The following is a 12404-nucleotide window of genomic DNA, read 5'->3' on the forward strand; positions in this document are numbered from 1 at the left end:
GTGCGATATATTAAACACACACAACAACACACAAGGACGGTCCCACAGTAGCAACGCAACAACAACAACATACAAGAAAGGACACACTGCATGACACGATCATAAAAAAAGGTCAAAAAAATTCACTTTTCAATCTTCAACAACATTACGATGGAAAATGCGCACAAGTACCAATTACAAGGGACAAAGATTTGTCCTGATAACAAAGAAAACGCCGACCACCAAACAAAAAGATCCTTCTACAAATTTTCCCATGGAAAATGCGAACAAGTGTCACTTACAAGGGATAAAGACAAGGGACAAACAAAAAGGACACAAAAAAACATTCACATTGACGATCACACAAAAAGACTAACATCATTTATTCGCGCTATTATAACGATATGCAAACAAGTGGATGGGGAAACAATAAATAGGTCACTACCCACATTCAATACCAATGAACACCTGCATTCCCCCACCCCATCCTTTTTTGAACACCTGCATACCATTAACACATAATTTACGACCTTCAACCTCATTAAGGTTAAAACATGTCAACGGCTATTGAAAGTTTGACAGGCTTTAGCCTCCTTGAAGCTAAAGATCATAAATCAAAGCTTAATTGCAGCCCCAGTCAGTCCCTACTATTTTTTGGCTCAATTGATCCACATAATCTTTGCAAACAAATGTAAAGTCCCATGACTATAAAATTTTAATTGCACTTTTTCGTGAATGTTCAAGCTGAATCAATTTCTTAACATACCATCACATTTATGGCAAACTTATATACACTTTGGAACACTGGTTTTAGAATTAAATCCCTCTAATTTACGCCATACACAATAACCTGGAAAGTGTATTACAAATTTGTTTTGACCAAGATGCATGTAACACTACGAAATAGTAGTCCTAAATAGTAGTATATGTATATGTCGACAAAATGAAACGATCAAGTTATGTGTGCCAGCTCATCCGTCCAGTCCAGACAGACCGTCACGAAATTTTGTATGGATGTCAGGTTCCGATATGAATACACTGAAACTGAACTATCTTCATTACCAAAAATTTTTTGCATTTAAAATATATTACAAAAGATATATCACAGTTTGATCGGTTAGGACTACATTCGATCAAAATATGTATATTACTTACGTATTATCATTGGTATTAAAGGACACATTTCACAGAGGTCACAGCCAAAGTGAACCAATTTAATGAAACCCCAATTTTGTTACTATTGAACATTTCATCATTTCAAAAACTTAGAAGCCAATTGATAATTCCCTTCGCCGGGATGAAATCATGATATTGGTAGCGATCAGTGAAATTTTGCAACACTGTCAGTTCGTTTTGAAAAACATTACTCTCTGTAATAGAGGGTAATAAATGAAGTTGAGCCAATGGGGGAATACTCCACTCAAGCAATCGAAAATGAGATTGAACTTCAACAATAAACAAAACAAACAAAAACAGCCGAGGCACGGGCGAATGGAGCTTTGTAAAAAACAAAAAAAAAAAAATAAAATTCCAATAAACAACCTCACAGGTAACTGTGTTGGTGTTCTTTTCAACTCACAGAATTCGAAGAATTCTTAGTTGATACGTGCTGACATGTTGCAAAATATTTTGATTTTGGTGTTTCTTTGGAAAAGCCGAAAAGTGAGTGTGATTCTCATTCATATGAGAATACTAGACACTTAAAGAGTTCGATTTTTCGCTAAAAAGGCGTCATTTCAAAAACGGAGAAGCCAATTGATAATTCCCTTCGCCGGGATGAAATCATGATATTGGTAGCGATCAGTAAAATTTTGCAACACTGTCAGTTCGTTTTGAAAAACATTACTCTCTGTAATAGAGGGTAATAAATGAAGTTGAGCCAATGGGGGAATACTAAACTCAAGCAATCGAAAATGAGATTGAACTTCAACAATAAACAAAACAAACAAAGGACGACTTTTGGTTAGAAAACTTGAGTATTGTCCATATTGCATTGATTTTGAGGAACAAGTTGCATATTAGAATTGACAGGGTGCCAATGTTCTTGCTATTGTTGTTAAAGGCTTTTATTGAAAGAGGAGGCCTAATTTTTGGATCTTTATTGATTTGGATCTTTACTTTTAGCTAATATTTTTGACTGAGAATAGATAAAGTCAACTATATAAGAGGGATATTGTATGTGGTTTTTAATTGCGAATTTAGCTCATATTGACCAAAACTTTATTATATTTTGAGGAAAATGAAAAACTCAGAGATCCAGCCTTAAGGTATCAAGTCCAATATGAAATACTGATGTAATTATATCGCCTTCTATGGCTTTATGGACGGAAACTTAGCGGCAAATTTGTACCCCTTTTCAGGAATAACGTTTAAATATTGGGGGTTATTCTGAACGAAAATTGCCCCTGAGTTTTTGTCTTTACACAGTTATAACTTAAGGGAGAAAGTGGAAAAACTCACGGGGGATGTTCGTTCAGAATAACCCCAGTTATAATTACGATCTTTAAAACAAATATTTTCATATTAAAAGGAAAATTACACATTTTTCTGCTGCCAGGATATGGATCGCAACGTTATATAAAATATTACGACCCAATCCTTCATAAATAGTTGACTTTACATGCAGGGCATGTGCCTAAAATATAATGTAAAGTTTTCAGGTACCTTATTGAAGTTCCAAAAATTAGGCCGATAATATATTTTTCTTTCAATAAGGACATGTAACATGTATTTTATGGAATGCAGTAGCCTCTAATATGCAACATATCTCTTGGAATCAATATCTAATGAATAATACCCAAACTATCTAACCAAAAGTATTCCTGTAGGATGATTAATGGTACCAAATTTGATATTAGATATTATTAAAGTGGTTCATTTTGTGTCCTTTATATGTCCGAACTATTTCTTAGTTCGGCTTATGGAACAAATGTTCTGTAAAAGGCCAGCTAAGTAAGTAAGTATAGGAAATATAACAATGACATTATGTGGACAATATATTGGGATTAAAGTGTAGTCCTTGCCGATCTAAATTAGAAATAAGAGCTTTAAAATATACTTTTTAATATAATTTAAATTCAAAACATTTCGTGGAAATCAAGTGTCCAGGAGTAGTGGTGTAGGATATCACATGATGGTCCCCTACCTATTTTGCTCTCACTTGTTTTGATTTATTTGTTTATTTATAGAGGTCGTACAAGTCTTCTGCTAGAAGTCCTGCTGGTCTTATCATCTTATCTACTATGAAAGACCTTGTGGTCTTCTATGAGAAACCTTACTGATCATCAACATAAATCACGATATTTTTTCTACATGAGTCCTAAGATCTTCTATGAGGAAACATACAGGGCTTGAATAAAGAGATCAGAACAATTTCTATGAAAAGACCTACCTATGTGCTGACTGGTGTTCGCGGTAAATCTGCAATATTTTGATTAAAATTTTCGATTCCACTCTATCTTGTACACTTACACAAAAGTTCAAAATATGCTGGTTTATGTTACATACTAGAACCTTTCGGATTGGATCCAGTTTAAGACCTGGTCTTGAATTGCTTACCTCATGTAATACTTATGATCCGGATTACATTTACATACAGTGGTTGCCAATATATTTGCAACAAAATTGCAGGTTTTAGACATTTTTCATTTTTTCAGCCGCTCGTCCCCTTGCCATTCCTGGCTACGCCCCTGGCTGTATATTACATCCAAAAGTAGCAACAGAAACAAGTTAGAAAGTTTTAGTCGGTTTTGTCGAAATATATGTAAGTGTATATACGCTCAGATTCTCGTTTTAAAATTCGGTTGGATAAAACTTGTGTGTTAAAATTGAATAACCTACCTTAAAGCTCTATACTGTTTTCACAGATTGATGGTGGACGGCGAATGAAGGCAATGCCAATAATTTAAAATGCAATGAGAGATCACCATGATGTAATAGCATTTTTCTGCATACATATATCATAAAACTTTTAACGCTTGTATAAGAGGTTCTGAAGTAGAAAACCTTTGTTCAAGAATGTGGAATATGACAACAAAATCTTCTTTGGATAGTTAAATGCAAATAACAGAACTTGTAAATTTATGTAAGTGTAATCTGGATCATAAGAACCACATAAACCCACACATTTTAAAAAATATGTGGAATTGTACCCGAAGGAGTGGAATGAAAAATGTTATCAAAATATTCCAGATTTATCGTGAATACCGGCCAACACATAGGCAGACCAGTAGGTCTTCCTTAAAGTCTAGTATGTTTCCTCATAGAAGATCTTAGGACTTATGTAGAAAACATGTTGGACTTCATGTTGAAGATCAGTAGGATTTCTAATAGAAGACCACAAGGCCTTTCATAGTAGTCCAATAGGTCCTCTCATAGAAGATAAGATGAGACTTGCAGGACTTCTAAAAAAATAAGTCAAAACAAGTGAAGTGAAGGGGATGATCTTGTGATGTCCAACACCACTTCTCCTGGATACTAACTTTCCACGGAATGTTTTGAATTTACATTAAAAAGTATATTTTTATAAAGATGCAATCCATATCCAGACGGCAAAAAAATCTGTAATTTTTTTTTTATGAAAAATTGTTTTCCTGTTAGAAATCACAATTATAATATTCAGACGTTATTCCAGAAGCGGAGTACAAATTTGACGCTTAGTTTTCGGCTGGATCTCTGAGTTTTTCAGTTCCTTCAAAATATAATAAAGTTTTGTTCAATATGAGTTAAATTCGCAATTAAAAACCACATACAACATATACATTTTAGAAGGTTTTTGATTTGTATGCAATGACTGGATCGTCATCTACAAACCATTTGCAGCATTTTCTGCAGTCAGGATATGTATATGTAACAAAACAAGTAAAAAAGTATCAGTCGGCTTTGCCGACTGAGATATACCCTCAGCCTGTGTATATTGAAACAATTTTTTTCCCAAAATACGTATGTATTTAGGGAGTTTTAAAAATTTTGGGCGTTTGAACCGACAAATTTGTTGATTAGGATTAAATATCAAAAGTTTTGCGGAGGAGATACTAAAAGGAATGGATCGACATTGACCGTTATGGAAGTGGATCTCCAGCCATAACATATGGTGCCATAGGGGGTTTTTACACTCTTCGGGCTGTTTGCTCAAAAAGTATGGACTTGCCCCTAAAAAACGTTTACCATCGTAATTGAGGCAGCGAATGCAAGTTTCTTCAACAAAAATCAAAGTGATTCGATATCAGGTCTTAAAGTGAACTTATCCGAAATTTAGTGTGGGAGGTACCGGATGGAGTGGGCAAATATAGTCCATATTTGAACTTGATGTATATCGGGTAGATATATTAGGATGTGTGAAGTATAGACCAGTTCGGCCACTCCCTTCAGGAGTTACAGTACAAACAATTTTTCCGAACATTTTTGAACTTTTGTGGGGGAGGTACCTGAAGGAGTGGACCGGTATGGCTTATCTTCAAACTTAAACTATGTTTGGACAAAATATTACTAAGGCCAAATTTTGGACCGAATCGGCAGATCCGTTCGAGAGTTATCTTGCGCTCCAACCACCTCACACGGTGTCATAGGGGTTTTTTGCAACTTTCAGGCTATTTTCTCAGGAAGTATGGACTTGCTCCTGATAAATCTTGTAGCGTCGTATGAAGGGCAGTGAATACAAGTTCCTAAAACAAAAATCAAAGCGATTCGAGAGATGGCCCTAAACTGAACTTTTCCGAAATTTTGTGTGGGTGGTACCCGAAGGAGTGGACCGATTGAGTCCATATTGAAACCTTATCTAAGCCTGGTACACATTTCACGATAGGCAAAGTATGGACTAATTCCGTTACTCCCTTCAAGAGTTATCGTGCGCACAAATTTTCCGAACATTTTCGAACTTTTGTGGGTGAGGTACCGGAAGGAGTGGACCGATATAGCCCATCTTCGAACTTAAACTAAGTTTGGGTAAAATATTGCGAAAGCCAAAACTTGAACCGAATCGGTTCATCCGTTCGAGAGTTATCGACAGACAGACAGACAGACGGACGGACATTGCTCAATCGACTCCAAATTGTCTGAAACACATTTCGTCCAAACATACTTGGGGTCTAAAACCATTATTTCGATGAGGCACATTTTGCCCGTATGAAAGTGTATGTACCCTCGTTAGCAGAAATGCTGAGGGTATAATTACTACCAAATTCGTCTTATATAGTTGACTGTATCTATCAGGAATGCTCGATCATGTGGCTAAAATATTTTGTAAAGTTTTCAAGCACTTAACTTCTGTAAAGATCCAAGAATTAGGCCGATAGTGTTTTCTTCTTTCAATAAAAGCCTTTAACAACTAAAGCTAGTACATTGGCACCCTGTCACTACTCAAATTTTCTAACCAAAAGTCATCCTATGGAATGTTGTTGGAATTAATAATTGTTCCACAAACATCCCAGATGGGACAAGGGGAGACTTCTCTCATATCAATGAGTGCACGCCGATTCATATTGGCTCAATGATATGGGTCCTACTTTTTATTGCCGAGTCCGAACGGCGTGTCTTACGACACCACTGGTAGAGAAGTTTTTCATGGCTTAAATACTCAGGAAATGTCGCCAGCATTACTGAGGGGGAATTTTGCTACCGTTGAAAATTTTGATGTTGCTTGGCCTGGGATTCGAACCGCAGACCTTCTGAGTGCAAGGCGGACGTGCTAACCATTGCACCACGGTGGCCCCCATGTTGTTGGAATTGGTATACTAAAAAGGGGTCAAGGAGGACTATTTCGCTGTGTTACATGGATTTTGATCAAAACAAAAAAATAATTATAATTAACCCTTTGCTTACACGTTTTCCCATAGTTTTCTTATGAAATTAATAAACGATTCGCAAAATTTATTAATGTTCACCTCTCTACCATATAAAAATAAAATAAAAATTCTTTTGATAAATTTAGAAAAAAACAATTGTGCCCGGAGTCGGAGTCGAGCTGTTTTCACGACTCCGACTCCAGCAATATTTGCTAGACTCCGACTCCGAAACCCTGAATTGTTTGTTTCTCGATAGTTTTGCGGATATTTGGTTCGAGAACGACACACGATAATGAATTGAAAACGATTTATTCGTCGCTCAGTTTGTGGCAATAAAACCTTTCATTACGAATATCGGTAATAATATTATAATTGAATGAATTGACTATAGTTTTCCCGATAGTGGCGAAAACTATATTTCGCCGATCGGACTATTATTGCGACCTACAGAGCGGCTACAAAATCGAGCAAAAATTTTGTTTTTGGTCCATTTCATCCCTTTAACATTTCACGATCATCGCCAAAAACTAATCAGTTCTATTCTGGTCCAAACCCGACCTCCATACTAAATTTCGTGACAATCGGTCCATAATTGCGGCCTCTAGCTTGATTACAATTTTTAATGGACGGACAGACGGACGGACGGACGGACGGACACACATCGCTAAATCGCTTTATCTCGTCGAGATATGAAGTTTGGTATACCACATGAGGGGTCTACGACGAATATTTCGCGGCGTTACATGAATTTTTGGGAAAACAAACTTATTATACCCTTTTCCACATTGTGGTATAGGGTATAAAAATTAAGTTTCAGTGCATTGTTTATAAATGCACTTAAAGCTAAAAAATAATTTGTCGCTTAGCCTCAATAAGTATATTCTCCCTCAGCCTAAATAAGTACATATATTCTTTCTTATGATGGAATCTCTCAAATCAAATTTACGTTAAATGAATACGAATATTCGCTTATTTAAACAATAGAAAAGGAATCAACTGTTTCCTTTTACTGATGTCTCTATGGCAATGGTGAACAAAACCAATTTAAGAGAGTTTGACGACTGCAATTTTTACGATTCTTCTGTATTATTTTATTAATTTCAAAACACAAACCCAATCTAAAATCGTCAATTAAATAGAATAATAATCAATAAAAGCAAGAAAGAATCATAAATATTAATATGTTTTTGAATTACCAAAAATTAGGAGTATTTTGTAACGACACCAGTGAGTGGCCATGTCCACGTCTGCTCTATAGACAACTGCAATATTCTTAAGAACTGGAATAATTAAGAAATTTGCATTTTTTTAATGTGAGGAAACGAAACGTTTTACCTAGCCGTGTTCTTAGTTTTGTTCTCTTATATTTAATGTTAAACATGTTCTGTGATCGCTGTTGTTGTTAAATTGAGCCACTTTTTGATGTTGGTAAAACCGTCCCTTACCACTGGAATGTCTTTTATTTTAAAAAGATATCTGGATTCATTGAACGGCTCTTTGTCGTGGGAGCCGTAAAATCTTAATTATTTTGTTTTTCTTTTTCATAGTTGTTGTTGTCGCTATTCTATGATGGTAATATTATGTTGTTGTTGTTAAATTTCTGTAACAAGCCTGTACAATGTAAATACATTACAGTTACATAGGCAAACATGTCATTTATGTGTCGTACATACAGCACCAGGACTGGTTATCGTTATTCAGTACATTCCGATTTGAATTTAATGCGAAAGTAGGAATATTGCATTTAAACAGCAACACACTCTCAAAACGCTGAAAACGCGTATTTTTACCTCTTCAAATCTAAAAGCTCTCTAGTTATTTAAGTTAGTTTATAGATTTTTTTATATTTATCAAATTTGCTTTGGAGAAAGTTCCCTGGAAATGTGTTATAACATATTTTCAGTTCCAGTAAAGTTTTAAGGTTGAGAGAATTGTATGTGCTTTAATCCAATTACCTTCATAGTTTTTATATAAAACACCAACAACTATTTTGTGGTGATTATTTACTTGTGCTGCAGTGTGATGAGTCTCTGTATGTCCAAACCATAGACCAGAGCATCCATTAACATGGCGATACTGAAAGTAGTCTATATGTAAATAGAAGTGTACTGATGTAGTACCATTCAACAGCAATGATAAACAGAAACAAGAGCAACATCAACAAGAACAAAAACAAAAACGGCTATATCACTACAATTCTCAAGTTGTTTTCAGTTCTTAGTCTTGACATTAAAATACACACACTCTGGGAATAAACAACATTGGCGGCATTGCTGTACATACATATGTACGATGTCCGTTCTTCTCCTGTCCCTCCGCTGGTACACTTGTCATTTAATTTTCTTTGCTTTTGTGTTGTTGCTGCTTTTAATTCGGCAGCACTTTAACATGGAAAACATGGCACTGAAGTGCTTAATAAAAGCCTGTTAAAATATTTAAATTTTCTCCTCGTCAACGCTGGCTGGTGTAATGAAGTTTTTAATAAAATGAATATTTGAGCATGTTCCTTTGTAGAAGACTAAGAAAAGAACGCAGGAGGAATTATAAACGAAAAAGTTTGCAATGTTTACAGTCATTTCCTTATTTCAATTTTATTCGTTTCGATTGGTTCCTGTCACCACAAAAGATTGTTAATATAGAATGACAATAAATAGAAACTTAATAGAATTCGATGATACTCTGTGGAATGGAATTGACCATTTCATAGAAATATGCATGTAGTTTAGAACTACCCACTATAGTTTAAACGGAACATTTTATTGGCCAAAAGTCTTACAGTTGAAAAAAGTATTTGGTTTAACTGAAAATAGCGTTTTAAGCTTCGGGAAGAGAAACGAAACAAAAAATTAACCCTTTATGGACCAAATACTTAACACGTGCCTTAACCCTTTGGGGCCAAAACTGAAAGGTCTGTTATTTGTCCACAGAACTTAAGTCATCGACGTGCGCTAATCATAGAACTTTTTTAATTATGTTTCGTTTTACTTTTAGTGTTATTGTGCCTTCGATTATTCGGTGCCCTTACCATCAAAATCCGATAATATGATGTCACATATTTTTACTGTAACTGGAAATATTAAAAAAAAAGATTTCTATATATTTTTGTTTTAAAACACAGCAGAATGCTATAGACTCCAAATTGGCTAACATTACTTGCTACGAGTCTTAACGTAGACTTCAACAGAGTAAATATTATTTTAAATACTAATGACAACTTTTTGTGGACTTTATGCTTTACAATTCAAAAATGGGGGTTTTCTACCTCGTTTCTTTGGGTTCATTGTCCCCCCAAGTTATTCATTGAGGATTTTAAATTTATCTACAGATTTTTCTGTAACCTTTCTTTTCTCTTACGGACTTTGTCGGATTTTTCGCCCATTGCTGCTGTATAGAATTTATTATCGTCCCAGTCCCCTATCATTATCCTAAAGCGATTTTATTATAAATGTTTAAAAATGGCAAACTCGAATTCTCCAACTTTTTGAGACATATACATATGTTTTTAGTTTTTCATGGCTAATGGACCGTTGAAGCTCACCATTAAGGAAATTTGTAAATACATATCGCTCATTTACTCAAAGAGTGGCATAACTCAAAAAAATGCGTTTTCAATTGCAATTTCTTCTTCTCTTCTTCTTTTTTCTACGACTTCTACTTTATCTTGTGTCAAATTTTCATGCTGATATCTCTAAAACTCGACGAGTTACAGCTCCTTTACTACGAGCTTCGCATAATTCAACACAAAAGTTTTTTAAATTTATGAAGCACTGATCTTGCACAGAAATTTAGCACTGATATCTTGCTAGCTTTTTGCAAAATAGGGTCCAAGTAGTTATTTTAGTTTTTGTATAATAACCTTTTTAAGTTGGGAAGTCAAATTTCAATCGCCAACTTAAAACGTGTTTTTCTCGAAAGTCGATTTTTTGAGATGTGTCACTCTTTGAGTAAATGAGCGATATGTATATACTTTTTCTTAATAGGGGAGATGACGCGCAACCTCCGAAATTCATAACTACATGTACCAAGGTACATTCCACATAATTCAATGAAAATAGTTTCGTTAGTTTGCAAGATATAACGTACTTAAAAAGTGGCCAGGACTTCAGGCACGAAGAAAGAACGGAGGCGCAACCACCGCTGTCTCGAAAATTAATTTGCAAGCCGATGCACTCATTAGTTTAGCAAATATAGCGATTAGGACCCCGAAATTTGTCTACAAATATATAACACTTTTGACCAATGGACATTCCTGAACATTCTCTTAAAATTTCATGAAATTAGGTTCGATAGTTTTGGAGAAATAATATATTGAAAAGAGTAGGCGTGGTCATCAGTTTTCAAGATATAACATATTTAAAAAAGTTGTGCGTGGTTTTGGCTCCAAATATGTATGTACCTTGGATCCGAGACACAACCCCATTACCTCCAAAAATCAATGCTGAAACCGATATAATCATATGTGTGGCATATATACATATAGCATTTCCAAACAGATACATTCGTAGTTATTGTAAAAATAGCATTTTTAAAGAAATAGGGTATAGGGTAAGTACCCCGCCCTTTCCGAAATTCAACAAAATATGTGGCCTATTTTCACCGGGGGCATCGCTGTACATTCCCTGACAATTTCAGGAAAATCAGTTCAGTAGCTTCTGTAGGAAAGATTACAATTGAAAAGTAAAAAAAGTGGACAAGTGGGCGTGGTCAAACTTTCTTTGCATAAAAACCTAAGTCGGGTTATGGCGCACATTTTAATGAAAGAATTATCCAAATTATCGCAGCCGTTCTCAACTGATGCCATTACCAACGAACGACATTTGATTTTTATTTATATAGATATAGCATTTTTAAAGAAATAGGGAATAGTGGAAGTTCCCCGCCCCTTCCGAACTTCAACTAAATTTGTAGCCTATTTTACCGTGGTGCCATCTCTGTACATTCCTGGCAATTTCAGGAAAATCGGTTCAGTAGTTTTGTAGAAAAAGTAAAAATTGAAAAAAGTGGGCGTGGTCAAATTTTCTTTGCATAAAAACCTAGGTCCGCTCACATTTTACCGAAAGAATTCTTCAAATCTGCCCAGCCGTTCTCAACTGATATCACCACCAACGAACGATATTTGGTTTTTATTTATATAGATATGTAACCATAGCGGGCCATCTTTCCATTATAAAATAAGAAAATTACACGGCATGTCTTTGTAGTATCTCTAGTATGTTATTGTGTGTATCAAGTTATGAATGTATGATCGGACGGATCATACATCGAAGAAGCCAGGGCCCCCCGTTAAGCTGTTGTTTAAGTGTTTAATCGGCATTTTAGGCTGAATGTAAGTGTTACTGAGTTCAGAACAATACGTTTATTTGTATTTATTGAACGTTTGGAGCATATTACGTCCAATACTTTGGCTTATAAACAACATCTAGAAAAACAAAATTCTTGCGATCTTTTTTTTTTTTTGAAAATTTTTATAAGACCAGTTTAACAATAAAAGATAAAATCGTTGCTTAATCTTTGTGGTTTTATGTTTTTGTACATTTTCTCTAACACGTTTTTGTAATGAACTATTTTGAACATCATAACAATTACAAATTCTTTATAATGTTTGAAATTTGCAACAAAAAAAACTATATCAACCATTTTTTA

The 12404-nt window shown here is 35.0% G+C and overlaps 1 protein-coding gene across 1 annotated transcript in view; it reads left to right on the forward strand.

Annotated features, from left to right (window-relative positions):
* The window catches only part of beat-Vc (beaten path Vc), a 533781-nt gene that overhangs the window by 485199 nt on the left and 36178 nt on the right, over window positions 1–12404 (forward strand). The gene's annotated exons all lie outside the window — the stretch shown is intronic.

This window comes from Musca autumnalis, unplaced genomic scaffold (genome assembly GCF_047663935.1).
Source record: "Musca autumnalis isolate F117 unplaced genomic scaffold, ASM4766393v1 scaffold_1, whole genome shotgun sequence".
NCBI lineage: Eukaryota > Metazoa > Arthropoda > Insecta > Diptera > Muscidae > Musca > Musca autumnalis.